The sequence below is a fragment of the Protopterus annectens genome, chromosome 9.part0 (genome assembly GCF_019279795.1).
Source record: "Protopterus annectens isolate FY-2018-M chromosome 9.part0, PAN1.0, whole genome shotgun sequence".
NCBI classification, from domain to species: Eukaryota; Metazoa; Chordata; order Ceratodontiformes; family Protopteridae; genus Protopterus; species Protopterus annectens.
Genome location: NC_056743.1, coordinates 813928913 through 813951494, shown reverse-complemented (window position 1 = coordinate 813951494; position 22582 = coordinate 813928913). Strand labels below are relative to the sequence as shown.

At 43.2% G+C, this 22582-nt stretch overlaps 1 long non-coding RNA gene across 1 annotated transcript in view; it reads left to right on the top strand.

Moving 5' to 3' along the window:
* The first annotated feature begins 990 nt into the window (after positions 1–990).
* The window catches only part of LOC122811557, a 268755-nt gene continuing 247163 nt past the window's right edge, over positions 991–22582 (top strand). The window contains exon 1 of the long non-coding RNA XR_006366270.1: positions 991–1120. This is a non-coding gene — a long non-coding RNA (uncharacterized LOC122811557). The remainder of the gene's footprint in view (positions 1121–22582) is intronic.

Here is a 22582-nt window from a genome sequence, read left to right as displayed (position 1 = left end):
TGTTAGAACCAACCACTTCAAACACTAAATCTTAAGCAAACCCTAGTTTCAGCTTCAGTATCCTGGTCTGTAAATACATGTAACTATATGGTGTCAAAAATGTGTAGTACTGTACATAAAACTACTCGAGTGCAAAAACTAAAGCTATGTTTTTGTCTCGCAAAACAACGAAGGGATATCACCGAGTCGCTAGAATACATCAAATTACGTGTTCTCAAAAAAAAAAAAAAAAAAAAAAAAAAAATATATATATATAGCCAAACTAATACATTTCAGTGACACGGAAACGTAAAGGAATTTTACGTGCTGATTGTGTTATCCTGTACTCCTACGCACCGCGATATTTAATTGCAAAAATGAGCTGTTAAATAACTGCAGGATACCTACTATCTCTTAGCACAAGAAATGTGGATAAAAGCCTGAGATAATGGGGAGACAAAGGCCCAAAAATGGGGACAAATTTTAAAAATCACAACTTATAAATTTATATATATATATATATATATATATATAAACAATAATATTAACTTAGAAAGTTGCCAAAATAAAATGATTTTGTGTTGGTACGCATTTTTATGAAGGATATGAAGTCTGAAACTCCAACGAGTGTCATTATTTAATGACTTCAATCTTCACAGATTTTCCGGAAAACTACTCATTTTATGAGGCACACTCAGTCCAAAAATACGAGGCAAAAATCTGGACATTCTGCGAGCGAACATTTGTACAGTTGAGAGGTACGCATAATCTTATTTACATGCACGATACTATTACAAGTAACTTGAACATTATTATAATACGAAAGTAAATATGCACTATTTTTCACTAAACGCTATCTAACTTCTTCCGCATTTCTAATCCTACAACGGAACTTTCCAGCTGATTATTCATCCGAGCTAGACGCTTTATTTCGATGTTTTTGATGTAGTCCCGGCCGGGTCACCTTTCATCCAATCATTTCTGTCTGCGATAATCACGAGGTTAGTGGGTGTTGAAGTGGTTGTGTTTTCCTTTAAAAAATTGGCTTGAAAAATTCCGGATTTGAATCGAATCGGAACTAAACCCCTAGTTGACCCCCTTCCTGTATAAAACAAAAAGTTGAACCAATCGTCTTTTCGAGGTAATGTGTGCTGGTTTTGTTTTTTTGGGGGGGGAGGGGGAGTTAAACTGGGTAGGGCCCATTGGGCTAATGTTGATGATGGTGACTTGCGCTCGATTGCTGGCGCCTTGCTTACTGCCCTTGCACTCTCAGTTTCGGTGCTTGTAATGGCTGCTGCAGTCTGACGTGCTGTTGACGCGGTCACTGCGTGGTAATGACTTGGTTAGAGTCACTGAATGAAAACCGAGCTTATGCAGGGAAGAGCTGGGAGAGACAGCAAGGGGGAATGGGGGTTGCATGTTTTGTTGATAGTTTGTTTTTATGGCACGTCTTGCAGAAAATAAAATACGTGATGACGATTTTATTTTGTAGGGTTCGGGGGGCTCACTGTACCGGAAAATGCTGGTTTATGTTTGGTGTACTTGATTTGTATGCTGTTTAATATTATGGCGATCTCATAACAAAAATAAAACTTGTTACTCATTGTAGTAAGTTCCCGAAATGCGCATAGTATGTATTTTGACTTCAGTTGGTTTTTGGCTGATATTTTGCTTAAAGTATTTGTACTGCGTTTTTAGTTCCAGGTTGTCGGTTTGATTCTACGATTGTTTACAACGCCTGCTTGAATATTTCGTTCCATTAAGACAGTGACGTAGCAAGCGGGAATGTTGTTGATGTCCGCGTTGTTGACTTTTTTGGGAGATTTTGGGGAGGGGGCGCGCCTCTTCTCAAAATTGCTTTTAATTTTATTTTTTATGTAGCTTACTCTTGCATGTAGTTCTGTTTTTAGTACCAAGTCGCCGTTAAACAAAAAACGCGTGTGTGTTTTGAATGCATCATCCCTTTAAGCAAGGCGCCTACATTTGAAGTCCTGAGGTCGTTATCTTTGGGGTACAATTTGTTCTCTTTATTGCCATTTTAAAAAGGTTTTGATGAACTGGCCCTCGGGCCTTTTTCATCCAAGACTCGTTTGTAGAAGCGAGCAAATTAACTATATAAATTTGGCCGCTTGACAATTGTGTTTGTAGACATTGTAAATTTGTCACGTGTATTGGTTTATTATGCAGTTGAGTATATATTGTTTACATGTGTATTAAGTTTTAACTGGGTAAGTTGGTCTGCTGACCCTTTTCAGTCACGACCCAGTTATATGAAATGACGTTCAACTTTGACAGTCATATTTCCTGCAGTTGGAATTAAGTGGCCGAATGAACAACAGTTTGACCACAAAAATAATTTTGAGTAAGAAAATTGCCTTTTGGAAGAAAAAGTTATTGTCGACTCTATTGGATAACAGAGTATAATAAAGTTGATTTTTAGTGGTCTTAAGACACATTTAACAGCACAGTATAATGGAGTAGTCGGACTTCTGATCCTGAAGAACACTTGTATTGTCAAAATTGAGTTATGGTGTAGTGTGATGTGTTTTTTAACTGCGCTTAATTTATAGCTTTTTTCCCCCCTTTTGCTTTCTTTAAAACTCAAAGCTTATTTTAGAGTACAAAGGTATTGCAGTGAAATAGGCAGTGCATATTGCAAGAAATAATCCTTAAAATGCATTCAGTGAGTAAGAATGTTAGTGTGTTTGCATTTTATTTCCAAAGTCTGTCACGAGAGAGAAGTAATGGCTGATAAATTTCATGTGATTAGTTTTGAAAACATTTTATATATGGATTATGTGCACATATATAGTTTTAGTTCAGTATCAGTTCTGTATCTGAGTAAAAATTTCAAACCTTGGTTATGGGAGTGTGGGGTATCACGTGAAGAGTACTGATTTGTGTTGTGTGTAAGGGATGAGTGATTAACAAGTTATGCTTGTACTTGCAATAGATTTGAAGCTCTGCTAGGAACTGAGATTTAAGTGTAAACTATGAAATACGAATTTGTGAACAAATGTTGAAAGACGAGAACTTGTGTAGTATAGACAAGCTTGTAAAAGTAGACTTATAAGTACTGTGGAGGGCAGTACTTGTACAGTAGTTCATTGGTTTTCAAATAGTGAAAAACAAATTCTGGAGAGAGTTGCCAAGTCTAACTCTGTAACAGATGGCCAATAAGAGATTTGTAGCCAAGTTTGCTCACTGTGCGAAGAGGTGATTTGGCCTAAAAACTTTTTCCGCTTTTGCTGTTGGATGTATTTTTTGGTCCTTACAATACGGAATATTTTATTTTAAAGTATTTTAAGAACCAAGAAAGCATGGTGGGTGTCAAAAGGAGGTTACAAGTGGTGGATGGCTGTAAGCAAGGGTATAGAAAGTAGGCAAGAGGGGTCTGTTATTTATTGGAGACCTTGGCAAAGGAACCAAGGCTTTGGGAGCAATGAACTTGAGAAGGGAGGGTAAGGCACTTTTTATTTTCGTTTTGTTTACTGGGATAGTCTGGGTTATTTAAAAAAAAAAAACTATTCAGCAGAGGCCCAGGGAAAAACTTCATAAGACAAACGTGCAACTTTACATCAATGAGGTGTTCGTGTTTAAAAGTTGAAGTTACTGTACAATTTATGCAAAACTAAATACGTTGATGGCTATTGGTTATTCTCATAATAGGTGAAGAAAGGTCACTATATTTGCCTTGCATAGTGTCATACACGCCTTGAGTATTAGTGGAAATGGTGACAAGTGACCTGGAACTTGGAAAAGTACAGTTACAGCGCAACAAAAAAGGGTTTGCCCCCTTCCATGATATCTTATTTCTTTGCGTGTTTGTCAGACTTAAATGTTTCAGGTCATTAAACAAATTGAAATATTAGACAAAGATAACCCACGTAAACACAAAACGCAGTTTAGTGATTTTATTTAAGGAAAAAACTATCCAAACCTTACCTATATGAAAAAGTAATTGCCCCCCCCCCCTTGTTAAATCCTGAAGTAACTTGTGGTTAATCACATTTTTGGGAAAGCTGAGTTCAATTTCACTAGCCACACCCAAGGCTGATTACTGCTGGACCAGTTGAATCAGGAGTTCACTTAAATAGAACCTGTCAAAGTGAAGTAGGCCAAAAGATCCCAAAAAGGAAGAAGACATGCCGCGGTCTAAAGAAATTCTGGAACAGATGAGAACCAAAGTAATTGACAGCGGTCAGTCTGGAAAAGGTTCCAAATCCATTTCTAAAGCTTTGGGACTCCAGCGAACCACGGTGAGAACCCTTATCCACAAATGGAGAAAACATGGAACAGTGGTGAACCTTTCCAGGAGTAGCTGACCTACAAAAATTATCCCAAGAGGTTACAAAAGAATCCAGAACTGCAGGCGGCCTCACTTGTCTCAGTTAAGGTCATTGTTCATTACTGAAACCATAAGAAAGAAACTGGCAAAGTTCCAAGGTGAAAACCACTGCTGAGCAAAAAGAACATAAAGGCTGATCTCACTCTTGTCAAAAACATCTTTATGATCCCAAAAACTTTTGGGAAAATGTTACATCTGGTATAAAAGTAACAGCATTTCAGAAAAAGAACATCATGCCAACAGCCAGACATGGTGGTGGTAGTGTAATTATCTGGGGCTGCTTTGCTGCTTCTGGACCTGGGCGACTTGCTGTGTTTGATGGAACAATGAATTTTGCTCTCTACCAAAAAATCCTGGAAGAGAATGTCCGTCCATCAGTTTGTGACCTCAAGCTGAAGTGCACTTGGTTTCTGCAGCAGGACAAATATCCAAAATACACTAGCAAGTCCACCTTTGGCGCTTTTTTTTTTTAACTAAGGTTTTGGAGTGGTCTAGTCAAAGTCTGGACTTGAATCCAATGGAGATGCTGTGGTGTGACCTTTAAAAAGGTGGTTCATGCTCGGAAGCCCTCCCATATGGCTCTATTAAAACAGTTCTGCAAAGAGTGCACCAAAATTCCTCAACAGTGATGTGAAAGACTCATTGCCAGTTATTGCAAACGCTTGATTGCAGTTGTTGCTGCTAAGGGTGGCACAGCAGTTGCTAGGTTTAGGGGGCAATTACTTTTTCACATAGGGCCATGTAGGTTTGGATATTTTTGTTTTCTCCTAAATAAAATCATCACTTAAACTACATTTTGTGTTTACTTGGGTTCTCTGAAACATTGAGTGTGACAAATATGCAAAAAAAAAAAAAGGAAGGGGGCAATTATTTTCCATTGCTCTGTAGGTGAGTGGCTGGCTTGTTTGTGTCTTTCGGCTTTTTCCCGGTTAGGGGTTGCCACAGCAGAACTCCGGTCCACTAATGATTGGCAGAGTTTTACATGCTGGCTTGCCGGGCCTAACGCAACCTTCAACTAAGGAATGCCCGTTCACGCATGTCACCACACAGAAGACACTCTAACTGAGAATTGAACGGGCAACGTCTGTGAGGCGACAACGCTACCGCAGCACGTGAGTGGCTGGCATTGCGATATATATTTGAGAGCAAGAAGTGTATTGGTTATGAGCTGTGAAGTAACATGAGCAGATGTATGTATTTGGGTCTGGAAACATGGGATAAGCAAGTCAAAGTATTGTTTGCATTTAAGGTATAGCAGAGGTTTGCAGGGGTAAGGGGGTGAGATGAGACCAAGCAGAGGTTTGGACTGCAGGCTACACGTCTTTCCTACAATGGATTGAGGTGATGCAAATGGGCAGTTTAGGGCTCTTCAGCTGGATCTTCTCGGGGTCCGAAGATCTGATGTCAGTCTTCCATCCATTCTTGACAAGACTTGCTCTGTTCAATATTGGAACAGACTCTGCCGTTACTGAAGTTTATGCCAGCCAAAAACTCATGAGCTTTACCTCTACCCAGAATCCCTCTGTTAAGTTAGATCTTGTTTTCCGCTTTCAGAAACTGTTTATCTAGCCATTACTCTCGCACTACTGGTTTAGGTTAATGTTTTGTACTTTGCAGTTTGTCTATTTTTCTGTTTCTTTTTAAAACTTACTGTACTTCTAGTATCGTTGATGTCTTCCTCTCTTTATAGTTTTCTGTACTTCCTCAGCTGTCAATTTCTCACTCATCTGTCTTTAATATGTTTTATATTTATCTTAAATATAAAATGTAAGTGTAAAATGTTCTCTTGCTCTCACTTTCCCTGTCCCTTGTTAAGTGAGACTTCCTTAACAATTTCTCTGTTTTCACTGTTTATGGCTGAGAAGGTTAAGGGCTTGTATGCCTTTGAAACATGCCTGAAGTGTGTCCTTAAAATTCCCTTGTCGGATTTTCACACACTCTATTGCCTCAGTCGTCATTGCTTACAGGAAGGTAGTGGTATTTGTCATGGCTGCTTTTAGCCACTTTGCTCTCGTGGGAAGGCGTAACAAAACTAATTTTAAAAACTCTTGCTATCAGCTTTTGGAGAAGCCTTATCCAGTGCTTATAAAGCTAAAAGAGATCTCTTCTACTGACAAAGTTAAAACAGTTCATCGGTTCCGATTTCCCGGTCTGTTCCGAAAGCCAAAAAGTTGAGCACTGTTCCCTTGGAACCAAAAGCATCCATTTGAGTTTGGTACTGGCAACTTCAGTTTTGGCACAGGCTACAATTGCGAGCCTTTTGAAGGCCTCTAAACAAGATTTTGCTTTTGTTGCATTGACTGAAGCTGTTAGACCTAGATAGTCCTACTCTTCTTTATTTGATCCTTTTGCTGGGGAATTAACCAGAAGTGTTTTTGCAGAGGACTAAGTGTCCTTCAGCTTCGTCCTTCTGCTTCATCAAAAGCCTCATGGAATTGGACGTGGAGAGGCTGGTGAAAAAGATTTTATGGTTTAGAAGATTTTCAGGCCCACCTTTAGTACAAATTCTGGTCTTGGTGCTGAAACCTCTTCTTTAACCCTATTGACGACTACTCTAACCTCCTCAGAGCTCTGTCTTCTGTTCTGACTTTCCCAGCACCAGTGGTGTCTGATCTGGAGTTGCTTCTTTGTAGCTGGCAGTTGTCCTGAGCTCTTTGGTTATCTCTGAACCAGAGACCTCCCAGAGCTGTAGTTGCCTTGTCAATTCTGGTGAGCAAGTCTTGTCAGGCTTTTTGGAGCTGCCCCTGCTCCTTGGAGCTTTGGTGCAAGTCAGTTTGGCTTCAGCCTCAAGGCTTGGCTTTTCAAAGTGAGGAGTGACCCTGGTCCCGAGGCAGTTTTTCTCTGTTCAGGGCTGCCTTCCCTCTTCAGGGGGACCAGCCTTTAAGACTATGTAGAGGGCCTTTTCTGTAGCAGAGGTGCCTACCCCATTGGAGCAGGTTCCCACTTCTAGTTCTGTTCCACCTGCCTCTCCACAGGGACAGTAGGTGCTGAAGCCTCTGGTGTCACAGCCACAGGTACTGTCATCCTCTGATACCTCCCCAGATAATCCCCCTGAGGAGGTCCCACACAAGGTGCCAGAGGAAGCACTTGGATTCTCCCCAGGAATCTGTTACCAGATATGTAGATTTTGATGAAGGGGAGAGGTTTTCAGTCACTCTCTGAAGATGTCTTCTTTGGAAACATCTTAAAGCTCTGAAGTAGAGGGGTGGCTGGAAATCCCAAAATCCTTCCTTTGAGTCTATGTGCATGCATTTGGCACTCTGCCTTTTACCCCTTGGGTGATTTTCCCTGCAGATTAACTTGTTCAGTTAATTTTTACAACAGTCATGGAAGGCCCCTGACTCTGTCAAGCCCATCCTCAAGAGACCAGACAAAATACCTTTCACACCCGAAGACTCCCAATGGTCTGGAAGTTGATGTTATGGTCGTAGTTGCCACCACTAAAACTGACTTGGCTGAGGAGAGTTCCTCTGTCCATGCACACAACAGGGAGTCTCAGGGTATGGACAGACTTGAAGTGGGTCTACACTTCATCCTTTGCCATAAGGTCCTTGAACTACTTGGAACATTTCACCAGACTCCAACTGGGTCTGATGAAGGAGTTAACTTGGCACATTTCACCAGACTTTAACTGGGTCCGAGGGAGTTATCTGACACCTGGCAGGAGCTGTAGCTGAGGGAGTCCAGGACAGAGTGGTTTCTCAGTTAGCCACTCGAGTCTGTCCAATTCGTCCATGAGGCTGATGCCACATAACAGCTGAAGTGCTGTCTAGAGAAGCAGGTATAGACGTAGGCATTAGAAGCACTTGGATGTACCTTTTGTAATTTGTGCAGAACCACTCAATCGTCTTTTGTCAATGCTGCTTTTGTTGAAACGTCCTTATTTGGTCCTGAAGTGAAAGAACCTTGTCCAGGTGTGAGAGATGGTTAAGACTCTTTTTGTTAACATGTTTTTCCACCCCCAAAGGTAATTTTCCAGGAACTAGAGGAGTGGTGTTACAATGTTCAAAACAATTCCAAGGGCAGTTACTGGACACATGGAGGCCATTGCCCCAGGGGCAGGGGGGGGGGCAGGATGGTAGAAGCCACCCTTATGCAGAGGTGGTCCACAAAACCAGGGATTCTTTCCCAAGCAAACCCTTATAGCGCTTATGAAGAGAGGCCTGATTTGTCTTCCTCTGAAGGCAGTCAGGAGGTGGTTATCCTTGCACCTAAATGCCTGGTAAGATTCAACAGATTCCTGGGTGTAATGGATCATATTCAGAGGTTGTACCATTCACTTTTCTCAACCTCTCCCATTTCAGAAGGGAAATCCCTGATGTTACACCCAGTCAAATGGATAGAGCAGTGTAAGAAATCCAAAAACTGCTGAATGAAAGGGTCATCCAAGTCCTGCCAGACCAAGAAGGATCCAGAATATAAAATTCTTTAGTGCCAAAGAAGACTGAGAACTGGAGACCAATTTTGGATCTGTGTACTGAACAAACCTGTTCGACAAAGTTCCAGATGGTCACAGTATAGTCTCATCTTTCCTTTTTTGATGAAAGATGACTGGATGTGCTCAACAGACCTTCAGGATGCGTATTATACATATATGGACAAACACTCAAAGTTCTCAGTTTCTGTCTAGGAGCCAGTCACTACCAGTTCGGAGTACTGCCCTTTGGACTCAACACAGCCCCTAGGGCATGGCAGTAGTAGCAGTTCACTTGAGACCTGGAGGAATCCCTGTGTGGACGACTGGCTCATAACTGCCTAGACCAAGCATCAGCTGATAGCCAGGGACTGCACCCTCAGTAGTTGTGTTCAGCTGGAGATAACAGAAAATCTAGAAAAATTTGTGTTTAACCCCAGCACAAGAGTTCATAGTGACAGAGTTGGATCCTCTGACAGCGACAGCATCCCTTCTCCCAGATAGTCACCAGAGAATTGTAGTTGAGGTTCAAAAGTTAAACCTCGGGAACAAAGTTCCAGCATGTTTTTGTCTTGCAAGCCCTGGGGTCTGTGGTAGTGTAACTCTGGTGTCACTAGCCAGGTTTCACATGGTGTGGTCCACTGGTAAGCTATTGGCCATTGAATAATTCTCATCACCTGTTGTCGCAACAAGTCCTGATCACCAAACTTTACAAGACGGATCTTTTAGATGCCTTCAGAACAAGTTCTTCATAGTCATCCATTTCTTTCTGGAGCCCGTGGCAATAGTTATCATGGACACCTCCCCGATGGGGTGGAGGGGCATTACCTGGCAAGATGGTACAGGGCACTTGGTCTCCTATGGAGGCCAACTTGCACATCAGTGTTAGAGATATGGGTGGTGTGTTTCAGACAGCCCTTCCTTAAGGGGCTACTGCAGTTCAAACTGACATGTTTGTTTATACATAAACAGAGAGGAACCAAGTTTTGCTGACTTTGTCAAGAAGCACTCAAATATGGCAGTGGTTGACTTTTTTTTTTTTTTTTTCTCCAACCACTTTCTAATAGCAATGCGTACTGAGGAGCTCCTTTATTGCGGACAAGCTGAACAGATGTATCCTTCAGTCTCACGAGTGGTTTCTTAGTCTGAAAGTAACAAATGATTTTCCATCTTTGGGGTCAACCTTGCTGTTGTCTTTTTGCACCCCCCCCCACAACAAATGCAGCAACTACTTCACCCTAATCTCCCTTCCAGGACAGTTACCAAGAGACTCTCCTCTCCACAATTGGTCTCCTATGTGCCTTACTACCTAATACTCTTCCAAAATTTTTACAGAGCACACGCAGGTTAAAGAGTACATTGATCTTCATTGCTCCCTTTTGGCCTTGACAGATTTGGTTACCCTTTCTTTGGCCTCACCTAACTCGACAGCCCTTGATTCTGGACCTGGCTCCAGATCTCCTGTCCCATCTGGACAGTTTTGTTCACACACATTTTGAGCCTCAAGCTAACTGAATGGTTCCTCCAGTTCTACTAATTGCCAGGCTTCCAAATCTTTCATCCCCGGTATGCCACCTTCTTTTTATTGGCCCACAAACCTTCCATTAGAAGGCTGTACACAAGTGGAAGAGATTTTCTTTTTTAGGTCCTTAAAAGAAATAGATCCTTTTACAGCTTCCATAGAACATGTGCTGTAAAAGGATCTATTTCTTGTACAGCACATGTTCTATGGAAGCTGTAAAGGGATCCATTTCTTTTTCAAGGACCTAAAAAAGAAATGGATCCTTTTACAGCTTCCATAGAACATGTGCTGTACTTTTTAGCCTCGCTGATCAACACTGGAGCTTCTTCCACTATGAAAATACAACTGGCTGCAGTTTCTAATTTTCATAATGGCTTGGATGAATGTTCCATAGCCTTTCTAAATAGTTTCAGGTACCCTTCTGCCAAAGCCTCCATTAAAGGACCTGACACCTCCTTGGGACTTTAACCTAGTTCTTCAGGCAGTACACATTCTCACTTTGAACCCTGTATGGATTGTGACCTAAAGTTTATCCTTTAAGATGCTCTTTGGTAGCCATTTCCCCTGCCAGAAGAATTTCAGAGATTCAGGCTTTATCAGAACCTCCTTAGTGTTTTCTGGAAGGATAAGGGTATCTTTGCGAAGTAATGCTTCTTACTCAATGTTGTGTCGCAGGCGAACATGAACCAGACCATTATTTACCAGCTTTCTTTCTTTTCTAACCACTCAAAGAAGAGGGAGCATCTTGTACCTTTTTAGATGTCCATAGATAACTACAGGTCTGTGTTCGCAGAACCAAGGACATAAGACAATCCAGTCAATGTTTCTTTAGTGCAAAGTTGGGCAAAGCAGTCAGCAAAACTTTAGCCACCTGGAAAGGGAGACTTTCGTCTTATAATTTAACCTAAAACTAAACCCACACATAAGGCTGCTGTTTAATCTTAGCCTTACTACAGGATACGTACCCAAAGAATGGCGTACGGCAACTGTGGTCCCACTCCACAAAGGCGGTGCTTCTACGGACCCTGGAAATTACCGCCCCATAAGCTTGACTAGCCTCGTCTGCAAAGCTATGGAGAGGATCATAATGGAACTCCTAAAGACATTGGGGACTTACAGACACTGGATCCTACCCAATTTGGCTTTGTCAAGGGCAGATCCTGCCTCTTGAACTTGGTTGGCTTTTTCGAAACAGTCACTAAGGCCATTGATGAGGGTAAGGCAGTTCACACAGCCTACCTTGACCTAGCGAAAGCGTTCGACACAATACCCCACTCGGGCATCATAGAAAAGCTCACCAGCTTAGATGTAAACCCATATGTCACAAGATGGGTTGCAAACTGGCTCAAGGACAGAACACACAGGGTTAGAGTTGCTGGTGCCATGTCAGACTCTAAGCCGGTCGCGAGCGGTGTCCCACAGGGCTCAGTCCTGGGCCCCCTCTTGTTCGGCATTTATTTTTCTGAAGTGCAGGCAAACATAGGGGGATTGTGGCTGACAAAATTTGCAGATGACTGCAAACTGGGCACCATAATTGACACTCCATCAGACACAGACATCCTCCATAGAGGTCTCATAGAAATGGATAACTGGTGCCAGAGTCATGGCCTTGAGCTAAATGCCAAAAAATGTATAGTCATACCCTTTGGGAAAAACAAGGTAACCCCTAATTACCACATAGGTGGTAATCCATTAAACACGGAAGAAGTTGTCGGGGACCTGAGGACCCAAGTTGACGGTAACCTCTTTTTTTGACACACACATTGCCAAAGTGGTTAGGAAGACCTTCTACATTGCCCACCTGGTCATGAAGGGATTCACATCCAGATCAGGAGAGGTCATTGTACCCCTGTACTCTTCACTTATCAGACCAATGATTGAGTACAACGCCCCGTTCGGAATGTACCTTACCCGACACCTGCAGCAGTTGGAAAGACCCCAAAAGTTCCTCACCAAAAGGATAAAGGGGCTCAAACATATGTCATACGATGCCCGACTGAAGAAACTCCAGCTCTATTCAGTCGCATACAGTCTGCTCAGAGGTGATCTGTGCCTGACATACAAGGCAATGTCCAACCCGGAATTAATGGACATGCTCCACCTCAAAAATCCAAATCCACCAGAGCCACGAGAGCAAGAGACTTAAACCTCAACACGGATATAAATAGGACGTGCTGGAGGGACAGATTCATCACCCAGAGACTCCCTACACTATGGAACAGAATCCCAGTCCATGTGAGGCAGAGCCCCTCACTGACTCTGTTCAAGAGAAATCTTGACGAGTGGATGGGAGATCGTAGGTTTACCCCGGGAATCATCTCTGTGTCACTGCTGGACAGAGGCACAGCAAACTAATGGGTATAGTATTCTCATCCTAAGGGGTGGTGAAAGCCACACACACTCTGGCTAGGCTTATAAATGCCCTAGGGCAGATGGACTGGTTTGGTCAAGGTTCATACTAGGCTAAGTGCATTCTACAAGGTCTGTAGTTACTTCTGCTGTTTTCCAATCCAGACTTTCAATGGATGACCTGCTGCAGCTTCCCCATACCTTTATTACTAATTACAAATAAGGGACGATCGTCCTTCGGTTCAGTGGTGCTCTGTAATCTCCTTCCATGATTCCATGTGTGTGGGTGTGTGAAGTTTACACACCCCTGTTAAAATGCCAGGTTTTTGTGATATAAAAAAGAGACCACAGTAAATCGCTTCAAAACTTTTCCCACCTTTAATGTGACTTGTAATCTGCACAATTCAATTGAAAGAAAAATCTGTTGGGGAAAAGCTATAAGAAATAAAAAAAAAAAAATACAATAAGCTGTTTTGCATATGTGTGCACACCCTTAAACTATGACTTTGAAGCACCTTTTGATTTAATTTCAGCATTCCGCTGTCTTGGGTAGGACTCTTTATCAGCGTAGCACATCTTGACTTGGCAATATTTGCCCACTCTTTCTTGCAAAAATGCTCCAAATCTGTCTGGTTATGAGGGCATCTCTTATGCACAGCTCTCTTCAGGTCACCCCACGGGTTTTCTGTTGAATTTAGGTCTGAGCTCTGGCTGGGCCATTCCAAAACTTTACTTCTGGTGAAGCCATACTTTTGATGATTTGGATGTATGCTTGGGGTCATTGTCATGTTGAAAGGTGAAATTCCTCTTCATCTTCTTTCTAGCACATGCCTGAAGGTTTTGGGCCAAAAGTGACTGGTATTTGGAACGGTTCATAATTCTATCTACCTTGACTAAAGCCCCAGTTCCATCTGAAGAAAAGCAACCCCAAAGCATGATACTGCCACTACTATGCTTCACTGTGGGGATGTTGTTTTGGTGATTCTAAGTGTTTTTGCACCAAAAGTACCTTTTGGAATTGTTGCCAAAATGTTCAACCTTGGTCTTCTCAGACCGTAACACATTTTTCCCATGTGTTTTTTGGGAGACGTGGTGTAGTTTTAGGCAAATTTTAGCTAGGCTTGGATCTTTGTGTAATAAAGGGTTTGTCTTGCAACCCAACCCCGTACTCCAGACATGTGGAGAATACAGTAGATGGTGTCACATGTAGTAGACAACCAGTACTTGTCAGAAATTTCTGCATTTCCTTAAGTGTTGCTGTAGATCTCTTGGGTAACCTCCCTGACCAATTTTCATCTTTTTTATCAATTTGATGGGCATCCATTTCTTTGCACCGTCACTCTTGTCCCATATTTTCGCCACATTTTGATAACTGTTTTTACCGTGTTGCATGGTGTATCCAATGTTGTGGACACTTTTTTTTTTTTTTTTTTTTTAAAATACCCTTTTGACTGGTGCCTTTCAACAATGAGATCCCTTTGATGCTTTGTAAGCTGTCTGTAAACCATGGCTTTTGCTGTACCAGTCAATTGAGTAAATGTCAGGAAAATCCTACTGGAACAGCTGAAATTTATTTGGGGTTAATCAGAGTCTTTGTAATTGATGGCAGGCGTGTACCCGGAAGACAAAGTTTTATAATTAAATCTAAAGGTGTTTTATCAAAGTATTTAAGAGTGTGCACACTTATGCAACCAGCTTATTGTAAGCTTTTTATATTTTTTTCCTTAACAGACTTGGGTTTTTTTTTAATTGTGCAGGTTATAGGTCACATTAAAGGTGGGAAAATTTTTGAAATGATTTATTGTGGTCTCTTACAAAAACCTGTCATTTTAACATGCATGTGTTTTTTACATGTTTCTATCATTTCTGCAACCTCTGAGGTAACAGAGGGTTTCTGCGTAGAGGTAAAGTTCGAGTTTTTGGCAGGCAGAAGCTGTAGTAATGGCAAAGTCGGATCGGAACCAAGTCCATCTGTCAAGATGAGTGAAGATTTGACAACACAGATTGAACTTTAAGTACATGGATTTTTTTTTTTTTTTTTTTTTTACCCCAGGCGTATCATTCCCTGGATCAGCAACATCGTCGGGTGGTGGAAGGATCCAAGCTGCCTTCACCCTCTAAATCCTCCCATTCTTTGTCCTCTTCCGGATCTTCCAGGAGCATCTTTCCTTCTGATATGGACAGGATGTTGAGTTTCCTTAGGACCCAAATAGTGGTGGGCTTTTTTGTGTCCCCTGCCTGTGTGGGCTGGGAGATCCCAGCTTTTAAATTCTTTCCCTCTTCTGATTCTTGGGGTTTGGAATCCTAGGTCTCTGTTTTGCCTAGGGAGGTGTCGGATTCAGGAATGTCAGTTTTCTTGGTTCCCATAGGGTCCCTTACCAGCGCTGTCCCTTGGTTTTGGATCAAACCAGGTCTTTGCTCTGGGAGGTTGTCCCTGGTTCCCTAGGTAGGGGTTTTGGTCTTGGCTTTTTAGATCAGTCTCTTCCTTTGGTGGCGTTTTCCTTTGACAGCTCAGGGCTGGTACTTTCCAGAGGACTAGAGTGGGCTCCACTCCCTTCCCTTGTGGTTTTGGCTACTGGGGGTGGGGTTCCCTAGAGTACTCCCCCCCCCCCCCCCTTTCTGGTGGTAGAGCGGACCTTCGCAAAGCCTGGAGCTTTGTCACCCCCCTTCCCTTTCTGGGAATGTCCCAACCCATCACTCAAGAATCGTGAGCCTGTTCATGTCCAGGGTCAGCCCTCCTGAGAGCCTTCAGGTATCAGAACCCCAGGCGTTCCTCTCTCTCTTCAGAGTCTTCTCCTGAGCCCCTTACTGGAGTAACACCTTGGAAGAGACTGTGCAAGAAGAGGCACTTGGACTCTTCCGTAAAGTCCTTTATGGAGGACACAGCTTTTGATGAGGGGAGAGGTCCCCTAGACTTCCGGATGAGTCTCTTTTGGTCACATTCTGGAGCTGTTGAAGCAGAAAGGATGGTCTCCCCAGGCCCTATCTTCGGAGGAGTCTGTGTTCTTGAAAGTTTTTGGAATGGTCCCATCTTCTTGCCCCCCCCCCCCCCCCCAATGGATGAGCTTATTGACCTCATCGTGCTCAAGGAGTGGAAGGAACCTGAAGCTGTGGAACTGGTTCTTAAGAAAGCTGAAGTTAGTGCCCCCCCCCCCCCCCCCCCAAACAGTGCACTGGAGCAAGGGAGTACCAGTAAATGCTACTGAGGTTGTTGCAACCACAAAAATGGTGACTGAACAGAGTTCCAGTGTCCATCCCCCTGGGCCAAAAGTATTGGGTGATTTGTCAGACACAGGAAGTGCATTTACATTTCAGCTATGATTGGCCAGAAAGACCTAAATTGGTGCATTTTACCTGCCTCCAAAGAGATCCGTCTTCTGAAGTGAGCAAATTCTTTTCAGAGTTGATGCTGCAGAGGACCTAAAGAAGATATTTCCCAAGCTGACCACTCTGTCTATTGCCAGTTCCTCAAAGTTAATCTCCAGTGCAGTGGAGGGTATCTGTCTAGTGGCTGGTTCAGGCATTGCCTTGAGGTCATGCCTGGATGTAGTTATGTGGGTTCACTGAACCCTTCAAGCAGTCTCTTAGGTGCTCCTTTCAATGGTTCCTTGCTATTTGGACCATCAGTCAGACATCTCAACTCCAGTGAGCCTGGAAGGCAAGACACTGTCCTCAGTTGAGTGTTTTGTACACCCCAAAGGTCCTTTCCAAAAAACAACCCAGAGTTATGAAGCTCTGGATCTGCTAGTTGTAGGGTTCCTTCCAAAATGACCTCAGATTCCTTTTCCAGATGTGGGGGAATGGGGTTAAATAGTCTACGTCATCCTAGAGGCAGTGGGGAGGTCTGCAAATTCAGGGCACCGGGTAACCCTTTTCTGAAGCCCTTTCAGCTGTCTTGCCTTGGAGGCGGTCAAGGGGTCTTTTTTTTTTTTTTTTTTTTTTTTTTTTGTACCAAAGTGCCTGGGTGTCTAACAAATAAGTGGGTGCTTAGGATTATATCCAGGTTTTATTACATTCCCTTTTTCCTAACCCTCAGTGTGCCATCCAATCGGAGAACTGGCCCAGAGAAGAAAAGTTTTGGCACTTAAAGAAAAAAGAGCCATCCCGACGGTCCCATCAGGACAAAGGATCCAGAACTTATTCTTGCTTTTTGGTGCCAGAAAAGACAGGAGGCCTACATCAGATTTGGACCTCAGCAGACCTGAGCTCGTCAACAAATAGAAGTTCTGTATGGTCACTGAGTTTGTTCTGTCACTGCTGCAGAAGAATGAATGGATGTGCTCTGTAGTCCTCCAGGATGCTTACTAGCATATCGGGATAAACAAGTGCTCCAGGAGGCACCTGCACTTCCAGATCAGAGCTGATCATTTTCAGTTCAGCTCCCTACCATTGGGCTCGCCACAACCCCCCCCCCCGATGTTTACCAAATGTTTAGCACTTGTAGCAGCTCACCTGAGGCTTCAGGGATTTTAGGTGTTTCCATACCTCAATTGGTTCCTTATAGCTCCCATGAAGCATTGATTAGTGTCTGTCATGCAAACCTTAGAAATGCTAGGGATTATCGTCCACTTGGCAAAGTCAAAGCAGTCTCCATTGCAAAAAGTAGATTTCATTGGGACTCGCTCAGCACAGTAACTGAGATTGGAGAATTGCCTTCCCTACACAGTGGACTTTATCAGGCAGCAGGTCAAGGCCATGCTAGAGGTTCTGTTTCTGCAGGCTTAGCTCATTCTCTGAGCACTGGGGTACATGTCTGCAGCTATTGTTCCACTGGCAGAATTTTATATGTGGGCACTTCAGTGTATGCTAGTCGTGCAGTGGTGTATTCTCTCGTCCAGTGTTCATACCTGTTCCATTGACTCCTGTCTCCAGCTTCTGCAGTGGTGGCTTCAGGCAGGATCTCTTGAGGCAGTTTTCTTTCCCCCTGGCCACAGTGACCACAGACTCTTCCTGTTGGTGTGGGGAGTCATTTTCAGGACAAAACTGTCCAGGGCATGTGATTCTCTAGAGACTGTATTGCATGAAACATTCCAGAGATGAATAGTCCTAATGTTGCAAGTTTTTCAGCATTACCTTCCTCTGGAAATGGTGGCAGTTCATGCAGACATGATGGCTTGGTATAATAGCAAGCAGGTGCGGGCACTATAGTACCCGTTGTGCAGAGGCCATGTGTGTGTGGAATGGGCAATCTCTTCCAGTTGCTTCTTGCAATGCACATACCTGGGGAGTCTGTCTTGGCAGAAAAGTTAAGCAGGCTTATCTTTACTCTGCATGAATAGTCTGTCGGTCTCAGATTTTCACCTGTTGGAGCCAACCTTTCTGTGATTTTTTTTTTTTTTTTTTTTTTTTAATGGGGATCCCGAGGGATGCTCTTGTACACGATTTGGCTTCTGGGTCTCTCCTACACGTACCCCTCCCTCCCTCTAGTGTTATCCCAACAGTACTTCAGAAAACCCTCATAGTTAAGAGTTCTGTTACTCGTAGCTCCTTTCTGGCTTCTTACAGGTGTGGGTCCCCTTATTTTGGTCTCATCCCAAGTATTCTCCCTGGATACGGGATCCCATTCTGGATCTGGTCTCTCACCTGTCGGATCAACTGCCCAATATTTGGTCACTTCACCTGCCTGCTTGGTTTCTCCACTTACTGTGATAGTAGCAGTGCAAGCTTTTCCCGTCAGGGAATTAGTGCCTCAGAAGCTTTCTACTCAAAAGGTCTATCATATTAAGTGGATTTCCTTTTGGGCTGAGGAATTGAATCTGGAGTCTTTCAGCTCCTATACCACATCCTTCTCTTATCCCTTTTTCATGAAAAGGACCGCTTCTCTATTCTTAAGCTGCATTTGACTACTTTTAATTTTCATGTCAATACTGAGCCCACTTTATTTTCTCTACATTACGCAAGGCCTTCTTGAAGGCCATCTTTCTTCTCAGGCCTCCAGTCAGAGTTCCTGGCCCTCCTTGGGATCTGATCTTGGTTGACTTTTTCGAAACAGTCACCAAAGCCATTGATGAGGGAAAGGCAGTACATACAGCCTACCTCGATCTGACTAAGGCCTTCGATACAATACCCCACTCGGGTATCATTGAAAAACTCATCAGCTTAAATGTTAACCCATACATCACAAGATGGGTTGCAAACTGGCTGAGTGACAGAACCCACAGGGTCAGAGTTGCTGGCGCCATGTCAGACTCAAAGCCTGTCACAAGTGGTGTACCACAGGTCTCAGTCCTGGGCCCACTCTTGTTTGGCATCTACTTTTCCGAAGTACAAGCAAACACAGGAGGGTTATGGCTGACAAAGTTTGCAGATGACTGCAAACTGGGCGCCATAGTAGAAAACACATCTGACACAGATATCCTTCAGAAGGGTCTCACAGAAACGGATAACTGGTGCCAGAGCCATGGCCTAAAGTTAAATGCCAAAAAATGCATAGTCATACCCTTCGGGGAAAAACAAGGTTACCCCTAGCTACCAAATAGGTGGCAATCCACTGAGCACAGAAGAAGTTATCAGGGACCTGGGGACCCAGGTTGATAGTAGTCTGTCATTCGACACCCATGTAGCTAAAGTAGTTAGGAAGACCTTCTACATTGCCCACCTTATCATGAAGGGATTCTCATCTAGATCAAGGGAGGTCATAGTCTCCCTTTACTCATCACTCATCAGACCAATGATTGAGTACAATGCCCCATTCGGAATGTATCTGACCCGACACTTGCAGCAGCTGGAGAGGCCACAAAAGTTCCTCACCAAAAGGATAAAGGGTCTCAAACATCTGTCCTATGCTGCCCGACTGAAAGAACTCCAGCTCTATTCAGTCGCACGCTTGCTCAGAGGTGACCTTTGCCTAACATACAAGGCCACGTCAAACCCAGATTTGATGAATATGCTTCACCTCAAAAAATCTAGATCAGTCAGAGCCACAAGGGCGGGAGACTTGAACCTCAACACGGCTATTAATAGGACGTGCTGGAGGGATAGATTCATCACCCAAAGACTCCCTATGCTGTGGAATAAAATCCCGGTATATGTGAGGCAGAGCACCTCGCTGGCCTTGTTCAAGAGAAATCTTGACCAATGGATGGGAGATCGCAGATAATACCCCAGGGATTACCTCAGTGTCACTGCTCAACAGAGGCACAGCAAAATAATGGGTATAGTTCCCCATACTAAAGGGGTGGCGTAAGCCACAAAACTATGGGCTAGGCTTGTAAATGCCCTCGGGCAGATAGCCTAGTATGAACCTATGAGCTTGGTGCTGCAGTCTTTCACTTGGTCCTTTTGAGCCTGTTTATTTAAGTGTTGTCCATTTTTTTTCTTGGGAAGGCTGTCTTTCTGGTGGCTATTTCGGCCAAGAGGGTTTCTGAATTACAGGCCTTGTCGTCTATACCACCGTGCATTGACTTTCATAATGACAGTGACTTTGAACTAACACCTCTCATGCCTAAGGTAGTTACTGAAATCTCAACCAGGATATCCAGTTACCTGTCATTTCCTAATCACACCAATAAGGGGACATGTCTCCTGCATACCTTGGGCATGCATTTCAAGTTGTTTATTTACACAGACTTGAACCCTTCAAATTCTGACTAGTTGTTCATAGCTGTCTCCTTGAACAGATGTGGCAAAGCAATTTCCAACATTTCTAAATGGTTTTCTGATTGCATTTCTATGCTTCTCTGTCTGGAAGGTGGAGTTGCCTCGTTCACCCAAGGTGCATTCTGTTAGCTCAGTTGCTACCTATTCAGCCTTCTCCGCTAGAATGTCATTAGATTTGTGCTGCGCCCATAGCTGGCGATTCTGACCCAGTTGTGATGAATAATGTAATGGATAACATCAGATTAATAGTTATGTACTTACCATAACTTGGTATTTATCTTATTTCATTATTCATCACTTCCCCACCCTCCTTCCCCCTTACATGTTTATGGAAGTTTTGGAGAGGCTGAGTCTCAGGCCTTTGAGCTACCACTTCTAGTGGTCATATCTATGTGTAGTTGGATAATTGTTTTATAATGTTCTAGTGTTTTCCTTCAGCAAACTGAGAAGGTAGAAAGGGATTATGGGAGATGGAAGGAGCGTGACCTTTTAACTAGTCTGAAGTGCCTGATTGGATCCAAGGCCCAGTCGTGGTGAGTAATGAAATAGGATAACGCAGATAACTATTGCTCTCTAAGGATCCTGAGGATTGTCAGTTTTAATTTTAAATGTTTTGCTGTGCTGTCTCTTCTGGCAAACCTAAGCTTTTGCCCTCTTCATCCTTTCCTTTCTTCTAAGAATAGTAGACAATGGTGAGGGTTGATAGTTTGCACGGCTTCTACTTTGGCTATTAGGGTTAATTACCTCTCCACTTCTTCATAACTCTAGCATACTCCACTTTCCACTTCTTAAATGCTTCTGTCTCTCCCTCTTTAAAATAGACATAATTCTAAATTTTGCTATTTGTCTAAAGTAGAAATATCATAACCTAGTAAATTATCTAAACCTATTCACCTGCTAAGCCTCAAATTGTACTCAAATGCCTAGACAGCCTGTAAGAGGTTTAAAGAAAATGTTTTCTTTTTATTGTATAATTTTGTATATTCTTAACTTAAGTAGTAGTTAGCGGAGATTTTCTCCTCGGGCCTCCACTGAAAATGGACATGTATCCAGTTGGACTAGCCCGGTTAACAAATGTTAAATAAATAAATTACCAGACCCACTTGACCATGTATGCTGTGGCCTTGATTGCTCAGGATTCAGTTTTCTGGCCTTCATGATTCTAAAGTCAAATTTTCTGCCTTCTTATTTTGTAGGTTCTGCTTCTCGGGTGGCTCGCCACTAAGTGTAGTTGTTATGCTGCTGACACATCATCTAGGGCTGTGACTTTAGGGTCTGTCGTGAGGTGGTTTGTTCATGGCTTCGTCTTCAACCTCTGCCTGGAGACATTAAGGCCAAGTTTGCTTCTTTAGATAAGAATGTTTTGGGGACTACTACTACGACTGCTGAATATGTTTTGCCCTTGAAGAGCAAGGGAAAGCTTGTGAGGAATTGTCTTCCAGGTCTGCTTTTCTTTGCAGGCAGCTCTGCCAAGCCTTCAGGGGCAGGAAGAGTGGGAGACTGGGCCCCCTTTGCTAAGGCAGATTTCTGTGACCCACAAACCTTTATCTGATAAGCCTGCTTCTCTTTAACCCCCCCCCCCCTTCAGACCAGGTTCCTTTTATCCCTTTAACTTTCCCTTTGTTTTCCAGTTTGGTGTCTTAGAACCCAAGAGTCTGAAGTTATTTCTGTTATCCATCAGTGTTCGTTCATGGTATGGAAGTCGCTCCCTCATTTTTTAGTGATTCCTTGATCACCTATAGTGCAACTCCTCATGGTCCTGGAGGTTCTAGGGTCCCTGGTGAACCAATAAACCATTCAGCCTTTCCTACCTTCCCATCTGGGAAGGGTTTTTATTCCAGGATGTTCCTGGTTCCTTGAAAGGAGGGCACTTGGAGAACTATTCTGGATCTCTCCCAGTTCAATGCCTTTTTCAAGGTTGTCATTTCTGCATGTTTATGCTTCAGTTTCCTGTTGCCCCAGGCTTGTCCATGGATTTGAAAGATACTTACCTTCATATCCTTATTTGCTTTCTCTCAGGAAGTTTTTACATTTTCCTTCCTTTTATTTTCTGTTCTTTGCTTTGCCTTTTAGATTCTCTACTGCCACAAGGGTATTCACCAAATGCTTAGCCCCTGTGGTTGCTTTCTACAGGCCTCCAAGGCTTTGTGTTTTCTTGACATGTTGCTTTAGGTGCCTTCTCTAGTTGCCTCTTTCAAGATCTGAATTTCACAGTCTTTCCAAAAGTCTGGGGTTTACTATAAAGTCCATCGTAATTCCATCTCAGGATTGTGTGCATCTGGGTTGCAGGATTTGGACAGGGCCAATGTTGGCCAGTCTTCACCTCCAAAGTGTCATTGACAGCCTTTCAGTCTCTTCCTCCTGACTGCCA